This window comes from Camelus dromedarius, chromosome 15, assembly GCF_036321535.1.
Source record: "Camelus dromedarius isolate mCamDro1 chromosome 15, mCamDro1.pat, whole genome shotgun sequence".
In the NCBI taxonomy this organism is placed as follows: Eukaryota; Metazoa; Chordata; class Mammalia; order Artiodactyla; family Camelidae; genus Camelus; species Camelus dromedarius.
In genome coordinates, this window is record NC_087450.1 from 60,124,569 (window position 1) to 60,143,207 (window position 18,639).

Here is an 18,639-nt window from a genome sequence, read left to right on the forward strand (position 1 = left end):
TTGAGGGTCTTCTGTTTCCCCAGTTATTAGTGGGGAGGTGGCTTCCCACCTAACCGCCCAGTGCTCCTGGGTGTTCTAGGTGTGTGGTGGTAAATGAATCAGAACCTTAGCGATCTTCAGGTCCCACCTTCAGCACATGCTGGGATGCAGGAGCCGCTGGGGGATGTGTCTGGTTCCTGGTGAGGGACCAGGTGTCCAGGGTGTGCTGAACGTGAGCATCTCCAAAGAGCAGCCTGGGGGGAGCAGAGAGCAGGCGAGCTGTTTCTTACTCTAAGAAACTCAGTGAATGTGGCACTGCTGGGGGACCGTGAGAAATGAGACTGAGAGGAGCCAAGGTCGTGACCAGAAAGAAACCGACAAACTCAGAATTTCGTGGGTAACGCAGAAAACTTGACCTTGTTGTAGAGATGAGGGAAAATGGAGAAGACTGAACCGGCTGCTCATCTGGGGCGTGACCTGGAGGGAGACTCAGGGTCCAGCTGCGCTGGTGGTCCGCAGCCGCAAGGGGACGAGGTTTTCCTGGGGCCCTGATTCTGCTGTCTGTGATACTGACCCACTGCACAGGTCTCCCCTTTAAAGCTTCTCACTGGGACTCCTTCATTTTCTGCCCTGGTTATGAACTGCCAAGGTTTTGGCAGACGTCATGAGGGCGGATTTGACTGATGCTCTGAATCACTGTCAGCGTGACTGGACTCTAGGCTGGTGGCCATTCTGTGGATTGACGGCCTCTGGGTGGGGCGCCTGGCCTGTCCTCAGGGCTGCGGCTGTGCTGGCACTCTCACAGGATGGAGAGCGCTGTGCGTCTGACGTCCTTCTGACGGGTCTGTGCTTGCGGTCCTGGAGGAAGGTCACAGCAGAGGGCCTGGCTCACCCCGTCAAGCTGTGCAGTAAGCAAGGTGAGTCCAAAGGCAGGAAAGTGACCAGCAAACCACTTGCTGCGCAGGCTCGGAGCAGAACAGACAGAAACCCAAGGGATGCGTCGGGTGAGTCACTCAGAGCCAAGTCCCAGCGCACTGTGTGCGGCGGTCACCGCCCCGGGATGCCCCACAGCATGGAACCACACTGGGTCTTGAACATCATGAGTTTTTATTCAGTGCATCATGTGTTATCCTTTTCCTTTTTAGCACAATGAGTGGATGAACAAAAGGCAGAGATTAACCTGCCTCAGTCCTCATTTATGAGAGAGTGAACTTGTGTTCTGGGTGTGACCTACCCTGCTGGCATCTTTGAGGGCTGCCAGCTGGCTTCACTGTGGTGCCCAGCCCAGGGTCTACAATGACACTGTGGCAAATGTGGGCAGGACGGGGGCTGCTACCAATTTGTGTACACCTGAAACTCATTATCTTGGAACAAACTTTCACTGAGCTGGGCTCTCTGGAAACAATCATTTGTCAAAGGAAATGTCACAAAACTCCCGCCTGCAATTCCCTTGTACTCTGAAGCATGTCAAGACAGTGGGGTTGACGACCAAGAATCAGGGGAAGACTCATTCACTATATGAATCAAGGGTCTCATGCTCTTAAAATGTGACTATGGAATCAAGTGAACTGGATGCCATAGTCCTGCCAATGAGCAGGGATTAACGTCCTGCCTGCGTTGGCAAGTGTAGGCTGTCACACCCACAAGCAGTCTTGAATCACTTTTGGTATTTGATCCAAAGGGTTTGTTTTTTTTTTTTTTTTTTTTTTTAGTATCCCTCCCTCCCCCAGTTTTTCAAACAAGCAGTGCTAATGTAGTTCCTATAAAATACATGCCTCATTCTCCTTATCCATTCAAATACAATGAAGTATTCAGCTATGAAAAAGAAAGAAAATCCTGCCATCTGATAAAACACAGGTGAAACTGAGAGGCATTATACTCAGTGAAATGGGCCAGAGAAAGAGAAATTACTGTACGTGTATATGTGGAATTCAGAAAAAGCTGAACTCAAAGAAACCGGGAGTGGAATGGTGGCTTCCAGGGGCTGGCAGGGAGGGTAGACGGGGAGATGTTGATCAAAGGGAACAAATGTAAGATTAATAAACTTTAAGGATCTAACTTACAGCTTGATGGCTACAGTTAACAATACTCCATTATATACTTGAAATTTGCGAAGACGGTAGACCTGTGTTCTTACCCTGCAAAAAATGTGATGTGAGGTGATGAATGTGTTAAGTAACTTGATTGTGGTAATCATTCCACAATGTACACATGTATCAAAGCATCACATTGTACACTTTCAACATATACAGTGTATTTGTCAGTTAGACCTCAGCAGAGTTGAAGAGGAAAAAAAGAAAATAACCTGAGAGTTACATCCTATTTAGCTTGCCTGTTGCCTGCATTGAAAAATCCCTCCACATTTTAACATGGATTTTTTAAATCCCTGTTTTACAATGAAGGAGAAGAACTAATGTTTTTGATCTACTGGTGTCGTACTGTGGATCTGGACCTTTGTGTGAGCCTTCTCTTTGAATCTACTTAGGATCTATTTTACAAACTTGGGCGCTGAGAGTGAGATCACACAATCAGTGAACCAGGGAACAAAACCAGACCTGTTTTTCTCTAGAGCCTATAACCCTCCTACTACAAAGCAACATTTCCTTTTAAAGAGAGTTGCGTATTGTTGAAACGACTATATTTTAAGGTGATATTAGCAAATTGGTCTTGATCTGACTGAAAAAAGCAGCCTCATTATTACATGCCCTCAGAAGCTCCTTATATAGGTCTAGCATCAGCTGCAGTCACACTTGCTGCTCATCTACAATACTCACCCCACCTTTCGTCCTTTGGTGATAGAGTCTGGAAGGGAGACTGGCTGTCCAGGACCTGAACTACCTCCTAAGTTCTCCTGTAGTTGGAGGCGGCTGTGAAACTCGATAGTGGCCACTGAAATGGGAGCCGCCGTGATGCGAGCAACTTCCGCGCTGGCTCCTAAAGAAAATGGATGTGTCCCCCACAGGCAGCAGGCGCTCTTTTGAATTACCTGGCACTTTCTTGGCAGTTGCTCTCCGTGTTTGATTGTGCTTCCCTCTAGGCCCAACTGACTGCCAATGAATAAGGAATTGAAAGGAGAGGGACCAGGAGCAGTGACAGTATCGTCCCTGGCAGTGCTAACAGCTCTGCGTCCAAGGTTTAATCGCGCCTCAAGCCATGAACTTATTTTGTACCTACTACGCACTAGGAACTTAACAGCTACCGGGGAAGATACAAACTGAATAGCACACAGATCTTTTCCTTAAGGAGTCTGTCTTCCCGTGAAGAGAGAGAGAGGAGGGAGGCGTGATAAATCCCGTATGACTGGTCACTGTGATTTCATGTAACGGACAAAGACAGGGCTATTTTCGCTCTTCCTGCTATTTAACAGTTGCATGACTGGGGAGAGCTGCGTAACTTTTCCAAACCTTGATTTTTCATGTATAAAATACAAATGTTAACAGTGCTTCCTTCCACAGGGTTATTGTAAGGATGAAATAAGATAATCCACAGAAAGGAGTTGGCGTAGTGCCCGACAGTGTCAGAGCACTTGAAAAATGCAAATCACTTCCCCTATCTTTGCTTCTCTCTATCCTTATGTCAGCTAAGGCTGTGACTTACACGAAGCCTACCAGACTTCCAGATGCCCCTCCCTCCACGTCCCCCCTTGACAATGAGTCATCAAACACCACACCTCTCAGAAATCCCCGGCTCCTTCATTCCACGGCACGTCTCACTCACATCTGCACCATCGGCTGGGAGTAGGCCTGCTTGCCTCTGAGCCCTGCCCTTCCCCAGTCCGCGCTTTCCAGGGCCACCAGACTGATCCTCACAACTGAAACCGGAGTGTTTCCTTCTTGGGCTTTGAAACATTCCACCGCTCTCCATCATGAGAGAATAATTTTCACATTCTGCATCTTGGTAAACGTGTCCTCAATCCAGTTGCTGCCTGCTTTCCTAGCTAGACACCCTGTTACTTTTGTCCACACATCCGGTGAGTACATAGCATCACTTGGACCTGATGAGCACGGACGGGCTCTTAACTTGACAACTCAGCACACAGAGCCTCCTCTGGACTCTCACAGGGCAGAGTTCGTGGCTTCTCGTTCTGCGATCGCGTACCCTGCCCGGGTACAACGCGGAAACAAACATTCTCTATATCTCTTGCCATTTAGATTGTGAATCTTTTGAGACGGGAGAAAAGGTTTGTTTGTCTGTGATTCTTCAGTGTCTGACTCATGCTTGGTACTCATTAGATGCTCAAGGCATGCTGAATGAGTGGAAAATGAGAAAATGAATTCTATATCAAATGTTATCATTAAAATTCCTAGGTCATCAACACCCCAATGCACTTAGGCAAACAGTCTAGTTTCACACTGAGACACACATTGACCACTGCCCCTGGTTCAGATTTTCCTTGGTTATAGAAACATCTTCACAGTCATCTGTTCTTTCATAAAGTTTCCCAAGCATGTGAGCTCCTTAACCTGATGTTACGTTTGTTTTCTCCGAAATCATGACCGTTGGTAACACGTACACACATCTTGGACAACACAGCTCATAGAATTCCCAGGCCCCTGTGTTTAGGCATCGTATTATGAAGTATATATGCTCTTTGACACACCCTTTTCAAGCACTTCCCTGCCTGTAACTAAATCACTAATTCAGAATCCATTCTATCTTTGATCTCTTTTAAGGTTCTAATCTAATCTCTTGGAAGAGCTGAAAAGAAAAATGGGCAGAGTGTTCCAGGAGATGACAAACAGCCTGGGTGCTAAGATGTTACTGCCAGAAAAAATGTCCAAACTGTTACCCACCCCTCCTTCCGGAGAGCGGGGAGGTAACCAAGCAGCCTGGGGTAGGTGGGATTTTGAGAGCAAACAAACAAAAATGATCAGATTTTCTAACAATATGTTCATAAATTATCACCTACTCTCTGAAGATGTTAAAAAGAAGATTATTTCCTGGTTAAGCCTCAATAGCCCAAGGTTTGTTTTTGATGACTTGGCAGTGGAAATGTGTCTAATTTTTAGAATATCTCAGGGAGTTGGTGCGAAAAGAGCCACATGGCTGTGTTCCAACAGTGCCTTCCTGCAGGGACCAGGGCTCGGCCGTTCCCATGATTAATGTGTCTAGCATGCTTTCGGGAACTCATTGGATCCTCTGTAATCCTTTTAATTTGATAAGATGTTTTAATTGAATCCCTAACGTTGCAACAATCTCCCCAGTTCAATATTCATCTTCTTGTCATCTGAGCTATGCCCATGGATGCCCAGACTCTGGTGACTCTGCATTATTACTCATGAAAATCACCTGTTACAGCCCAGCCATCTTTAGCTTATATCTGACACTGAGCCAGCTCTCCTTCCTAGCAAACAGTTTCCTATTACTGAGAGCTTTTAGTTAAAGGGTCAGGCCCACTGAAAGCTCAGGAGTCCTTTTGGAGTCCACTGTTCACATCATCCATCATTCTCAGAAAGATGATCGTCACTGACAGGTGCATCAGAGGAATGAGAATTACAGCCTGTCAACGTCCCTTGTCCAGACCAGTCAGTGGATGCAGGCACTTATTTGGAAGGATAATGAGGAGAGAGCACTTAGCTTGTGCAGACAAGTCCACAGAGCTGCTGTAAGATGATTATCCACTTTGGGTACATTAATGGTCAAAGACAGATACAGCCAATCCTCTTTCATCCAGCAGTTACTCACCTGGCCATCTGAACTGTCTGGAACACTGAGAAGAACCTTGGAAAGAGGAGGATCACCTCGTGAGACTCTGCACTATCTGAATCCATGCACTAATGCTTGTGCAACTTCCCTATAAGAGAACCCATTAGGCTGATACTGTTTACCTATTTGCTCTTACATTAAACGCCAAATTCTCAATTGTTCATTAGCTTTCTCAGCTAAGCTGTTGTAAGAAGACATGGATGCAGGTAGCAGTTTGCTAGAAGCAAGCGCGTTAATGAAATTAGAATAGACAGTGTATAACATGACGTTAACAGAGAAGATACAAACTCTCCCAAAAAAATAACAAAAGGCCACAAATACGTATGTCCAAATAAGGGAAAACAGGCGTACACATCTTAGCTTTGGTGCAATGTAGGCCAATGCACATATTTACCTTCATCTATCAAGAGATTAAATCAGTAAAAAATAAAGAAAAACATTAAACTATTAAACTATTAGCAATGATATTCTGACTTACAGAAGGAGCATACATAACACGTTACAAAATTTTCTGCAAAAAATGTTTTAATTTGAAAAATAATTTTGAGAATATAGAAAGATATTTTCTGTTTTTTGTAAAATTATATTATGAAAGTGTTCCTGTATTTGGAAATACTGAATAAATGAGGAAGTCTACTGAAAAAGTAAATGAATTCTCTCGACCTATGTAGCCAAAACATCAGTTTTGCTCCACTGGTGACACAATGAATGACATTTTGATCTTTGGGATAAGAACAGGAATATAGGAAGAGAAGTAACTGTATCTGGGTCCAACATTTGAAATACAATTAAGAATTGATACGGCAATATATTTGGAAATCTTGCTTTTGTGGGAAAGTCACATACGACAATTTTCATGTTGTTCTGGAGTTACAAAACCGCCCATCTAATTTCCTTTTTTTTTAAAAGTATAATCACAAAACAGAAATGGACTCACAGACGTAGAAAACAGACTTCTGGTTACCAGGGGGAAACGGGGAGGAGGGATAAACTGGGAGTTTGAGATTTGCAGATACGCACTACTATACATGAAAGATAAACAACGAGGTCCTACTGCGCAGCACAGGGAACTATGTTCAATATCTCGGGGTAACCGACAATTTCTGATGACACAGTGACAAAGGCGTCAAGAAGAGGTCCGACAGAAGAGAGGACCACCATGTTGAACACTCCACGGGCGTGAGGCTGCGGGGGTGGGGGGTGGGGCGGGGGCGGGTCTCAGGCTCAGGCTGCCTCACTGTGAGTCCTGGCTCTCCCACTCACAGGTACAACCTGGAGCAACTTCCTGTGCCCCACACCTGAGTCTCCACATGTGTAAACTGGGGTAGTAGTAACAGTTCAGAGTCCCCTGGGTTGTGATGTGATGTGAGTTGGCGCACATATAACACTTAGCGCGGGGCCTGAAGCCCCGTACACACTCGATAAGCATTAGTGCTTGGGCTCTTAAAATAACCCTATCAAGTAGGCGTTGCTTCTCTACTTGACAAAGGAAGAAATGGAGATGCAAAGAGATTTGAGACCTTTCCCAGGATTGCGATGCTAAGCGATGGGCTTTTACAGGGAGGGTCTGACAGAGCATCTGCATTATGCACATCTGGAGAAATGTTATCCTATCTCTGCCAAAGTTTGTTTCAAAGATATTTCTTACTCGGAAAGAAAAAGAAGGCCCCGAATCAAAGAGCATGTGCGGAAAAACCAATGGCATATTTTCACAAATGTTCCTCGGACGCCCACTTGTAAGAAGCCTGATGGCCAAGCTTCATATCCTGGCAGCTTTGTGTTGAGAGACTCAGAGGAGTCACTTGATACTTGGTTCAGAGCCTCGCTGTATTTGCTTAAATGTTTTAAAAGCTCCAAAATAATGGATTTGGTTGTCAGGCTAAACTGTTAGCAGACAGATGTTAAATCTGATCTTTTCTGGGCTCTGATTGCTTTCTAGATCTGAAGTTACAAATGCAAATGATTTCTGGGTCAGAGCTGGTAAGCTAAAGGCAAGGTAGCCTAGTGGCAAGGTAATAGGGGGAGGTGGGGCTTGTGGCTAACTGCGTAAGCCAGCAGTGGCATGGTCAAAGCCACATTGCTCTGGACAGGCTCAATCTTCAAGTGGTCCTACTGCAGCCCCTGGTCCAAAGGAATGACCCACAATGCTCCTTTTTGACTATATTGCACTCCTCACCTTCTCCCCGTCCTGAGGATGAGAAAAGTGCATTTGCTTTTCCCCAATTCTTTTTTTTACCATTTTTTATTGATGTATAATAATTTTACAATGTTGCTTCTCCCTAATTCTGTTTAGCAATAGATTCAGATTCAGCAAGCACTTGTTTAGCACCTGTGAGCCCCGAGGCCCTGGATTAGACCCCAAGAGCACTGCAAAGGTGGATCCAGCAACAGCAATAACAGGAACGCAAGAACCGCCCCTCGCCTGCGCACTTTAGTTCTGCATTCAGACGTGCTCAGAGATAACTGGATATTGCGCGGTAAGTACCATAATATCAGTAAATGGTGGTGAGGGAATTTATGCAGAACGTAAGTGCACTCTGAACCAAGAGCACTTGGAATTAGTATCTGCACTTAATCGACTCCAGGCTACGTTAGCTGGAGAGGGTCATTATAACTCAGAGAAGTATTAACGTGGAGGATTCAGAGTTGAAACTTGTGTGGCATCACACATCACAGCATGCTTCCCAAGCCTCTGCTCTTCCTGCCTCACTTTAGTATCAAATCCTTTCCATCCGCAGGGGCCAGCTCAGCCCTCCCCCGTAACGTGAAGTCTGCTCACCCCAGACTGTAGACTTTAGAGCTGGAGGAGGCATTGTGACGTCTTAAGCAAATTCCTCCTGTTCCGGGCGAGTGCGGCGAGGCCAGGGACAGAACGCTATTGCTCAGGATTCATTGGGGTGAACATTGGAACTCGCTTTCCTATCTCAGGGTTCTTTCCCCCTGTTTTCAACATTAAACCTCCTAAAAATGTCATTATCTGAGTTACTCACTGTGTTATTATACATGCTGCTTTTTGCTGTTTAAAACCTTTCATTGAAAAATGCTTTTTGCATCATCACGTGAACTCCCCGCTCATTCGAGCACCGAGGCCGTGGTCTGCGTCAGCTGTGCGTCTTTGCCCGGCCACCTGGCCTCCCCGCCTGCCTCGTGGGTGCTCCTAAGTCAGTTTTGGACCTTGAGGGTAACTTTGCATCTTCAATGATTTGAAGCAGCAATTCAAGGACATGTAGCCTCCAGATCAACACATGCACATGAGGTGACAAAGCCATTTCAGTCCTTGCCGGGAAACTGATGAGAAGTAAGGACCCAGAGGGGAGGGAGGGGATTAAACGTGGCACCCTGTGTAAAAACACTCCGTAAGTCACAGCTCATTGCATGAGTGTCCGTGGGTGTGACAAGGCTGAGATGGTTTTAAATGAGTGACAATTCTGAGTATCTCTTGGGCTCTTTCTTGTCTCATGTGAGGAGGGGAGGCCAGGGCTGGCAGACGATGCTATGGAAGATCTTTAAGAACAAAAGGAAGCCCTCCTCGCTGACCTAGTGACCTCTCAGGAGGAGGAGACCATGAAGATCAGCACCTGACAGCGATGCTGGTGGCTACGGCTCCAAGCCACCCAAACTGCACCCACTTCAGCTAGCCTGCAGCTGAGGAATCTGAGTTGATTCATTCAACACTCTGCCTTCTGGGGCCAGTCACATCCTCTGACCTTGAGTTCGACAGACTCAAGGCCGTGATGCTCTGCCAGGGCTAAGCTTTAGCGTGCACTCAGAGTGTTAGAGAGAGTGCGGTTGTGAAGGGAGCATTTACTTCTTTCTTTCCTGCCTCTCTGAATTTAAAAAGAAACGTTATTGGCCTAAGATTAGAGGCCTGATAATACGTTTTAGCTTAATTCTTCCACTTGTAAAAAAAAAAATATGGAAACAGTTTTCGTTGCCTGATGAAATGAAAGAGACAGACCCCAGATTAGTTACTACGGTGAGAAGTACCGCTCACAGAGGGAGCACTGAGGACCGTCACAGGAGATCTGTCGTACTTTCCTCACCAGCAAAGCCTCGGTCTGATCTCATGGGTACGGAGGAAAGGAAGGAGCTGGCCTGTGTGCACGCAGGGTGTACAGCCTAAGTCTGTCCCCAGCCAGGGTGCAGGCAGCACCCTGAGCTCCGCCACCTGACTCGTGGGAGAAGATACTCATCGCCTTGCCAGCACACAGTGGGAGGACAGCCTTCCTTCTTTAGCATCAACAGTGCTATTACCAGGTAGAAGTGGGCATTGGTTTCAAGACGCCAGTGCCCAGGCTCCACCCCTAGAACCTGACCTCATGTCTCCGGGGTGGGAACCCGGAATCGCCCAGACTGTCGCAGTTGCACCTGCTGGGCAGCCGAGGAGTGGAACCTAAGGCATCTCAACATTTCCTACCAGTAGGAGTCACCTCGTGATCGGTCCCTCATGCAGATTCTTATTCGTAGAACTGGGCACGTCTGCCTTTCCAGCAAGCGCCCAGTTGGTGCCAGAGCTGCTGGTCTGAGGTCCAGGCTGGGGGAAGTGAGGACCTACACGCTGCTCTGTGGGATCTGGACTTCTGCTGTGCACATTTGGATGGGGCGGTTCATGTCTCCCCACCTTGCCTTAGTGGGCACCCGCTGCGGAATAACATGCCTCTGGTTTCATTGTTTTATATAATGATTATGGAAGCATTTAAACAGGCTTGCTTCCATGGTTGGGGCACTTTAATTTGGTATTTCCAATGCTTTTGCTGATCATCGGAATCATCTGGGAGCCTTAAAAATCTGATGGGCCTTCTCCCCAACAGAGGTGGGTGGGCATGAGAGAAAGAAAATTCAGGTGGGTGGCTTGAAAGAGGAACTTTTAAGTTAAGATGACATGGTAATTCTGATGTCTTCACTCTGGAAGTTCATAAGCGTTTACAGAAGGTAATGGATGAAGCAAAATCATCATTTCTTCTTTCACTTTCAGTATGTGTTAAAATAAAGCATGCGGCCCTCGAGTACGAATGTAGAGACCCCTTATGAAAACTAACAATTTAACTCAGTGATTTGGTGGGAGGGGGGAGGGGGGCGCTCACTGCCATCTTTCCTTCACGATCTTTTCTTTAGTCCCTTAAAAGTAAAACTTTGTGCCTGAGGAGAAAGTAGCTTAAAGGATTCCTCTGAGGCCCAGTGCACTGTTCTTTGGGCTGATGTTTCAAAGAATAAACTTCAGGCCTTGAGAGAATGTGTTAATATAGCGAAAGAATCTCAGAGGGGAATTCTGAAAGTCTGTTTGTATGTAAGACACAGACTTCAGAAAAACACTTTCGTTTAGTCCTTTATTTAGTAAGCAGGATTTTCACAGCATTAAGTTTTTGTCTTCCTTTACGTTTGCTTTGTTAACCTGCTACTGAAGGCTTGGTGGTGCGTTTGTGGAGGGTGTTGACTGTGAGCACAGTGCGAAGAACCCGAAAGAAGAAAGAAGTCTGTGCGTTCATGTCCTGTAAGCAGGTGGCTCAGTGGTTTTGCACAAAACTGTTTAATCTAGAATCTGAATTAAAGTGGTAACGCAGGACCCACTCAGTCCCGACATCTGCCTCAAGTTGTGGGAACAGTGGAATCTTCAAATCTGAAGTTTAGAAACACAACCGAAAAATCAGGTAAGAAAGGCTGGGCTCACCTTGCGGAGCGACGAGCTTCACGTAGTGGTCACGTGTCTCCCGTCCATTGGCCTGGTGTGTGAAGTCAGGTCAGTCTCCTGACCTCCAGTTGAGTGACTCAGTCTGTCATCTGCAAATGGAGAGCCTACTTTCCTTTTTTTCCCTCGAGTTCTCCCCTTCCTGAGAAAAGGACAAGTAAGAATTCAGCACCTCAAAGAGGAAAGTGAAAACCAAAAGGGTAAGTTAGGAGTTGGGATCAACAGGGACACATGACTATGCATAAAATAAACAGCAAGGTCCTACTGCACAGCTCAGGGAACGATATGCAACATCTTGTAACAACCTCTAATGGAAAAGAACCTGAAAAAGAATCCGTGTATGTTTATGTGTAACCGAGTCCCTCTGCTGCACACCTGAAACTAACACAACACTCACTGTGAAACACCGAGACTTCAGTCAAAACCACCCAGACAAACACAGAAGCAAAAGGACCGCGGGGGACGGGGAGGCCGGCCCTCCCGCTGGAGGGTCCCCGGGCTGCTACACCTGTCCCCCCCGAGCCCTCGGGCCGTCCCCGCGGGAGGGCTGCCGGAGCCCAGGTGGTCACGGCCTTGGGCAGGTGAGCAGGAAACCTCCAAGTTACTCTCGCGGTGTTTCCCGGGGGAGGAGAACGTTCCTCTTCCCAAAGTCAGTCTGAGCCCCCACGAGGCTGCTTTTTAAGGGTGCCCCAGACACCCGTGCTCCCCAAGGCCTGTCCCCGGGAACCGAGGGCCGGCTCGGGTTCCCGCAAACGCAGACTCGCGTTCCTCTCCTATTTACACACTTATAACCGCCAGTCAGGGGGTGCGAGAGAGGAGGAGAGGGGTTCAGGTTAGTGGTCATCCGAGCATCTCCCTGTCTAGCCCCAGGCATCCCGTTCTGGCCATGGTATCTGAATTTCCTCCAGAGAACGGCTCTCACTCTCAGCGCTGCGTTTTGGAGAGGACTCAGGTGGAGCAGTCAGCGCGTCTCATTGCAGTGTCCACAGAGAGTGTTCAGGAGCAGGTGTGGAGCGCGTTCCGCCCGATGGCCTTCGTGCCCAGGGCCTGCGTTTGAAGGGGTGCGTGTTTGGCGGGGGGGGGGGCGGTGCTGGAGGAAGGGGCAGGTGGCCTGGAGCTGGCATCCGCCATCATGTCACCCGGCAGACCCTGAGAACAGAGACAACGAACGCGGGCTAGATCTGAGAGGAGAAGAGAAACTCGGCTATGGGGACGTTTTTGTCCTGAGCCCAACTGGCCCTGTGGCCAGCAAAGCCAGTGCACCCTGGACTTTTCAGTTACATCACGTTGAAGTAGCTAAACAGGAGGGGGCTCCCACGCCTCGGAGCTTATGAAAGCGAACGGAAACCCAGGCCACAGTCAGCACACTGGAATCCGAGACAGTGACACCACCACACAGACGGCCGCGACGCTTCCCCGGCGAGGCAGCCGCCTCCTTGCTCTGCTTCCGGGGCTTCTCTGTAAAAAGCCGTCAGTGGAGCGTTCCCGACCACTTTGGGCTTGGTGCTGCCCAGTTCTAACCTGGGACTGCCCAGACAACCTTGAGCCTTTTAATGTACCTCCCTTCGCCGTCTTACGGTGATGCGATCGTGCTGTGGCAAGTAGCAGCCACGCTTCTTCCTTCCGGGGGAGCCCAGGCTGTGTGATTAACCTCTTTCACTGCTGAGTGTGGCCGGAGGAACGCACAGGGAGCCGTGCTCGCCTCTCCCTTCCTTGATTCATGAAATCCTCCTCTTGAAACGCCCCCTCCCCCTCTGTCGGTCTGCCAGCCCGACCGCACTGGGGACTCCGAGGTCCTGCAGGAGGGCGACCACGTTGAAGGCTACCTGCCCACTAGTCCACTCTGGGCTTGGTGTGGGTGGGGAATAAATGTTTCTTGGGCTACACAACCCAACATTTGGGATTCCTTTAGTGACTTTTTAATAGGGACAGTGTTCCTTTTCTTTCTGTCATTTTCAACCAAAATTTAATGAACTGATGGTTTTGTACCTTTCCCTCTGCTTTTAAATAGCAGCACCAAAGGGGGAAACAAACATGAATGACCTGGTCCCCATTTGGCGACATGTGAAGTTTGCACATAGACTTTAATTTGACTTTTCAATGTGACCCACGGACTTCACACACCATATAAAGGAAGCAGGCAAAAGAATAAATGATGACATTATTTCCTGGCTTCAAAGAAAACATTCTGCATGCCAAGAAAATTTACTGGTTCATCTGTAATTTGAAGATTTAAAAAGTCAGCTCCTGCTTCCTTTGGTATATGCTGGAGTCACTACTATTTTTTAAGTGGTAATAAAAATAAAACTCTTCTTGATTCAATTATGTATCGTATTACTTTCTTCCATAACTTAAAAAATTTCCTCTTATTTTCATGCTAACATCTCTGGGATGTAGGTAACAGAACGCTAGCCTCATTTTACAGGTCGTGTAAATTCAGTCCCCCAAGGCAAGACATTTCTCCATGCTTATTCCACAATTCGGATCTGTTTCCTAATCTGTGGGCTTTCAGTTTTGCTGCTTATTTCTTAATGGTTTTGAATGATGCAACAATGCTAGCCCTTATATTTCTGTGGGCGAGAGATCAGAGGGCTGTTTGGGAGAGCTCTTAATGAGTCCGCAGGAGAAGCCTCCAGATAAATGTGTAAAGCAGCTAACGTTTCATGCCACTGGCAAAACCGCTGCAGAACCTGGAGGAGGCTTTCTGGTGGAAAACCTGTTCCTAAATTCTACTCAATGGAACTTTTAACTTCCTTCCACTCACCGTGCTAGAATTGTGAGAATTCAAAAACACACCGCGAATTTTTAAGATGTTTTTATTGAAAGATTCCCATGGAGATTTCTGCTGTGGAGTAAATGCCACACTTAGATCACTAAGACGTTTTACCACACACCCCACCCTGAGATATTTCTGGATTTATAGCAGTCTATTTCTTTGACTCACCACCTGTTTTTAAATGATTGAGTTTGTTCACACATGAGTGGACACAGTCTTATTAGAGCAAATATTTGCTTACTTTCTTCTGGACAGAACTATGTGCCTTTCCCTCCTAGGTCATCCCAAAAGGTTTTTTTCCCCAAGATTTTATCAAAATCGTAATTGTTAAAATACATAATTTTTTCAATTAGATTTTCTTTGTCTCATGTGTTAGCACAAAATTTAATTTACTAATAACTTGTTCTGTACCTACCTATGGCCAAGGAGTGAAGTGCCAGCGTAATTTGCTAATCTGTGGGTCAACAGTCATATCCGATCTTTTAACAATGCTTTTTAAGCAGTTTCATTGAGATATAATTGGCATATCATACAATCACCCCATTTAAAGTGTAATAGTTCTTTTTTAGTATTTTCACAGTCAATTTCAGACTTTTTTTTATTGATTTATAATCATTTTACAATGTTGTGTCAAATTCCAGCGTAGAGCACAATTTTTCAGTTATACATGAACATATATATATTCATTGTCACGTTTTTCTGTGACCTACCGTAAGATCTTGTGTATATCTCCCTGTGCTGTACAGTATAATCTTGTTTATCTATTCTACAGTTTTGAAATCCCGTCTATCCCTTCCCACCCTCCACCCCCTTGGCAACCACGAGTTTGGACTATTTTTATCACCTCAATAAGGGATCCAAAGATTTTTGCTCTAACCTTCCATTCCCTTACCCCAGTCATCCCCGCCCTGAGCAATCGCTGACCTACTCTCAGTTTCTCCAGACATTTCATATGAAGGGAATCGTGTAATAGGTGGTCTTTTATGGCGGGCTCATTTCACTTCCTGTAGTGTTTTCCAAGTTCATCCGTGGTACGGCATCTGCCGGTGCTGTATGCGCCTGACCTTCCGGCAATTCTGAGTCCTGCTGCTGTAAACAGGTGGGTGTGCAGTCTGTGTAGACACGTTTTCATTTCTCTTGGGTGCATAACTAGGTGTGAGATTTCTGAGTCATATGGTAACTCTATGTTTAACTATTTAGGGAAGGAGCTGCTGGACTGTTCTCCAGTGTGGTTGTCCCGCCTTGCGTTCCTGTCGGCAGTGTGTGGGGGTTCTGGTCTTTCCTCGTCCTCGTCAACACTTGTTATTATGTTTTTCGTTTTTTGGTTTTTTTTTTTTGTTTCTGTTGTTCAAGTGGATGTGAAGTGCTCTCTCATTCTGGATATGATTTACATTTACCTGATGGCCAATGACCTTGAACATCTTTTCATCTGCTTACTGACCATTTGTATAACTTCCTGGGAGAATTACTTACTGAGATCTTTCGTCCATTTTTTAATTGTGTTGTTTTTTTCTTATTGAGGTATAAATAGTTTTCTAAAAATACATTCTAGATAAAAGGACATTCTCAGGTATATAATTTGTGAATGTTTTCTCCCATTCTATGGGTTTTTTTTTTTTTTTTTTTTTTTTTTTTTACTTTCTAGGTAGTGTCCTTTGAAGGACAAATGTTGACGAAGTCCAATTTATCAATATTTTTCTCGTGTTACCTAGGCTTTTGGTGTCATATCTAAAAATTCATGCCAAATCCAAGGTCATGAAGATTTACCCCAATTCTTTTTGTTCCCTGAGAGTTTAACTCTTACATTTAACTCTTTGATTTGTTTTGAGTTAGATTTGTATGTAGTATAGAGTAAGGGTCCAAGCTCATTCTTCTGTAGCTGGCTGTCCAGTTGTCCCAGTTACCACTTGGCATCCTTGTCAAAAGTCAACAGGCCATAGATGTGTTGGTTTATTTCTGGACTCTCAATTCTATTCGACTGCTGTATATGTCTGTCTCCGTGTAAGTATAGCGCCGTCTTGGTTACTGTAGTAAGTTTTGTCTGTCTTAATTACCGGAGTAAATCTAAGTAAGTTTTGAGATCAATAAGTGTGAATTATCCAACTTTCTTCTTCTTTTTCAAGAATTTTTTTTAAGAGGCAGCTATTCTGGCCCTTGGAGGGTCCCACCCTTTTTCTCTCAGCTTCTGTAAGAGACATTAAATTATACACACGTGACTCTCCAAGCCACGGCCCTGCAGCTGTGGGCAGGGACAATGACAGGGTCCCACTGAGTGACCCGCTTTAAAAGCTGAGCACTTTTCAAATTGATGTTTTGTTTCTTGTTTTTTGTGTGTGTGCCTTTTTGGATCTACACCCAGGAGTGGAGCTGCTAGGACATATGGTAATTCTATTTTTACTTTTTTGAAAAATTTCCACTTTGTTTTCCTTCGTGGCTGCACCAGTTTACATCCTCACCAATTTTCACTGGCAAGGACTTGAGTCCCAGTTCCCTGTCACTCCATCGTGCTGGAACTGGGACTCCCTAGCAAGGTGTTAGATGGTCCTTCTTGCTGAAGAGATGGAGGGTTTTTGGAACATGTCAACCTTGCTGTATCTCAATTGTCACATTTGTTGTAACGATTAGATAAGATAATGCTTGAAAAAAGAGGTAAATGGTAAAAAGATCAAGCACACTCGTTCAGCGTACCCCTCACCGGCAACAGCACGCTGAGGATGGCCAAGTTTCCAGCGCACCCCTGGACCTCCTGCCTCTGTAATCAGCCTGGTGTCGGGCACCTCTCATCAGCGTCATGGACGGTTGGTGGCACGGGCTTAACACTGGGACCTGGCTTCCCTGTCTGTGTGGCGACTCGCTCAGTTTGCAGGTCAGACTGTTCAGTTCTGCCCATCTTCCCTCTAGTTCAGTCACCACTGGAAAACAGGAAGTCATTGCCCTCCTATGTGGGACCTGCTCTGAATGGGGATTGGGAGGGAGGGCGGGGAGAATGTGTGAGATTGCCCTCACCGATTTTGTCCCGGTTTCTCTCCTCAAGATGAAGACCCCTTTGCACTTTCTACTATTTGAATGGCTGCTGTTTTCCAGGCGATTCTGCTAATTTGGGGAGGGACTAAAGATGATGTCTTAAGATTTGACTCTTGCTTTCCAACAATTAACCATCTACATTGGAAGGCAGACTTGCACACAGTAAATAGGGTTTTTAAGCTGAATGAAGTGAAAGAAAAAAAGAGATACAGTAAGAGATCCATCAGGCAGAGGAAAGGAGTTAGTATCAGCGCTCAGGAAACTCTAACTCAGCTGTGGCTCCCAAAAGCTGTGCTGGAAAAGAGCGGCTGCGACAGCAGGTGGGTCGGGGGGCTGTGAAGGGCTTGGATGGCCTGCATACATCCAGGGAAAAGAGGTGGTCTCAGGGGTTTTCGAGCAAGTGAGGGACATGAGGCCGTCCTTACCTCCCAGATGAACTGTGGGAGCTGTGTGAGTGAGGGAATGGTGGGCCACGAGGGGTTGGAGTGGGCACAAATTAAAAAAAATTCCTACTTTGTCCCCAACTGGTTGATGGTTCCTTGCTTCCCTTTAGAGCATGGTTTCCCAGGCTTTAGTAGGAAAGCACTGAAGTGGATGACGACCAAGGTCCTTTCCATCAGTTCTCCTTCTCTTTCTGGTCTCCCCGAGTCTCTCACTGATGTGACGTGGTCGTTCCCCTTCATTGTTTAACACTGATCTTAAACACGTGCATCCTGGCTGTTAGATTTCTAAAATGCTGTGTCCAGGGCTACTGCCAAGCACATTTTCTTACGTTTAAGAGGTATTTGATATACTCAGGATGCTGGCGTTAAATGGTAAATATTTAAATGCAATCTTTTTTTAAGTTGCCCTGTTACATGTTAGCCGTTACCATAATTCATTAGCTCCACTGAGGGCCTCGATGGGTCAGCGGCAAGACAATACTTGGGGTGCACAACCTTGTCGGCACTGCAGATTAGAGGCAGACCAGCCATGGGAATGAGGATGTGGGTCACACAAACGTGGCTTCAGAGGGGACGACTGAGGACGGAGCAGAGAGGCTTATCAGAGGCTGGCAGCAGCACCCCTGCCCTAGGAAGGCTGCAGAGACAATATCAAGATTTCTAAGGAAACAGTTCAGTAATCATGGCAAAGCCAGAAATGGTGTTCTAAGCAAAGGCTTGATGTGAGATTGGCAGCTTGAAAAGAGCAAGGGATTTTTCCAATGGACAAAGTGAACAACGACCTTAATCACGACAAGAGGCACAGCTTGGGGAGGTAACAGCACACGGAGACTCGGCGCCCTCCAGTGCCAATGGGCGTGATGTACCGTCAAGTAATGGGGAAGGCGAAGGTGGTTCATAAAGAATGCCTATCGAAGATAAATTTATTATTGTCTTAATAACTGTGGTGAATCTCTGTTTCAGAGTTTATAGAACCGTCTTCATTTCCAATCCCCTGTAATCCTCCTACCCCAATTCATACCTGT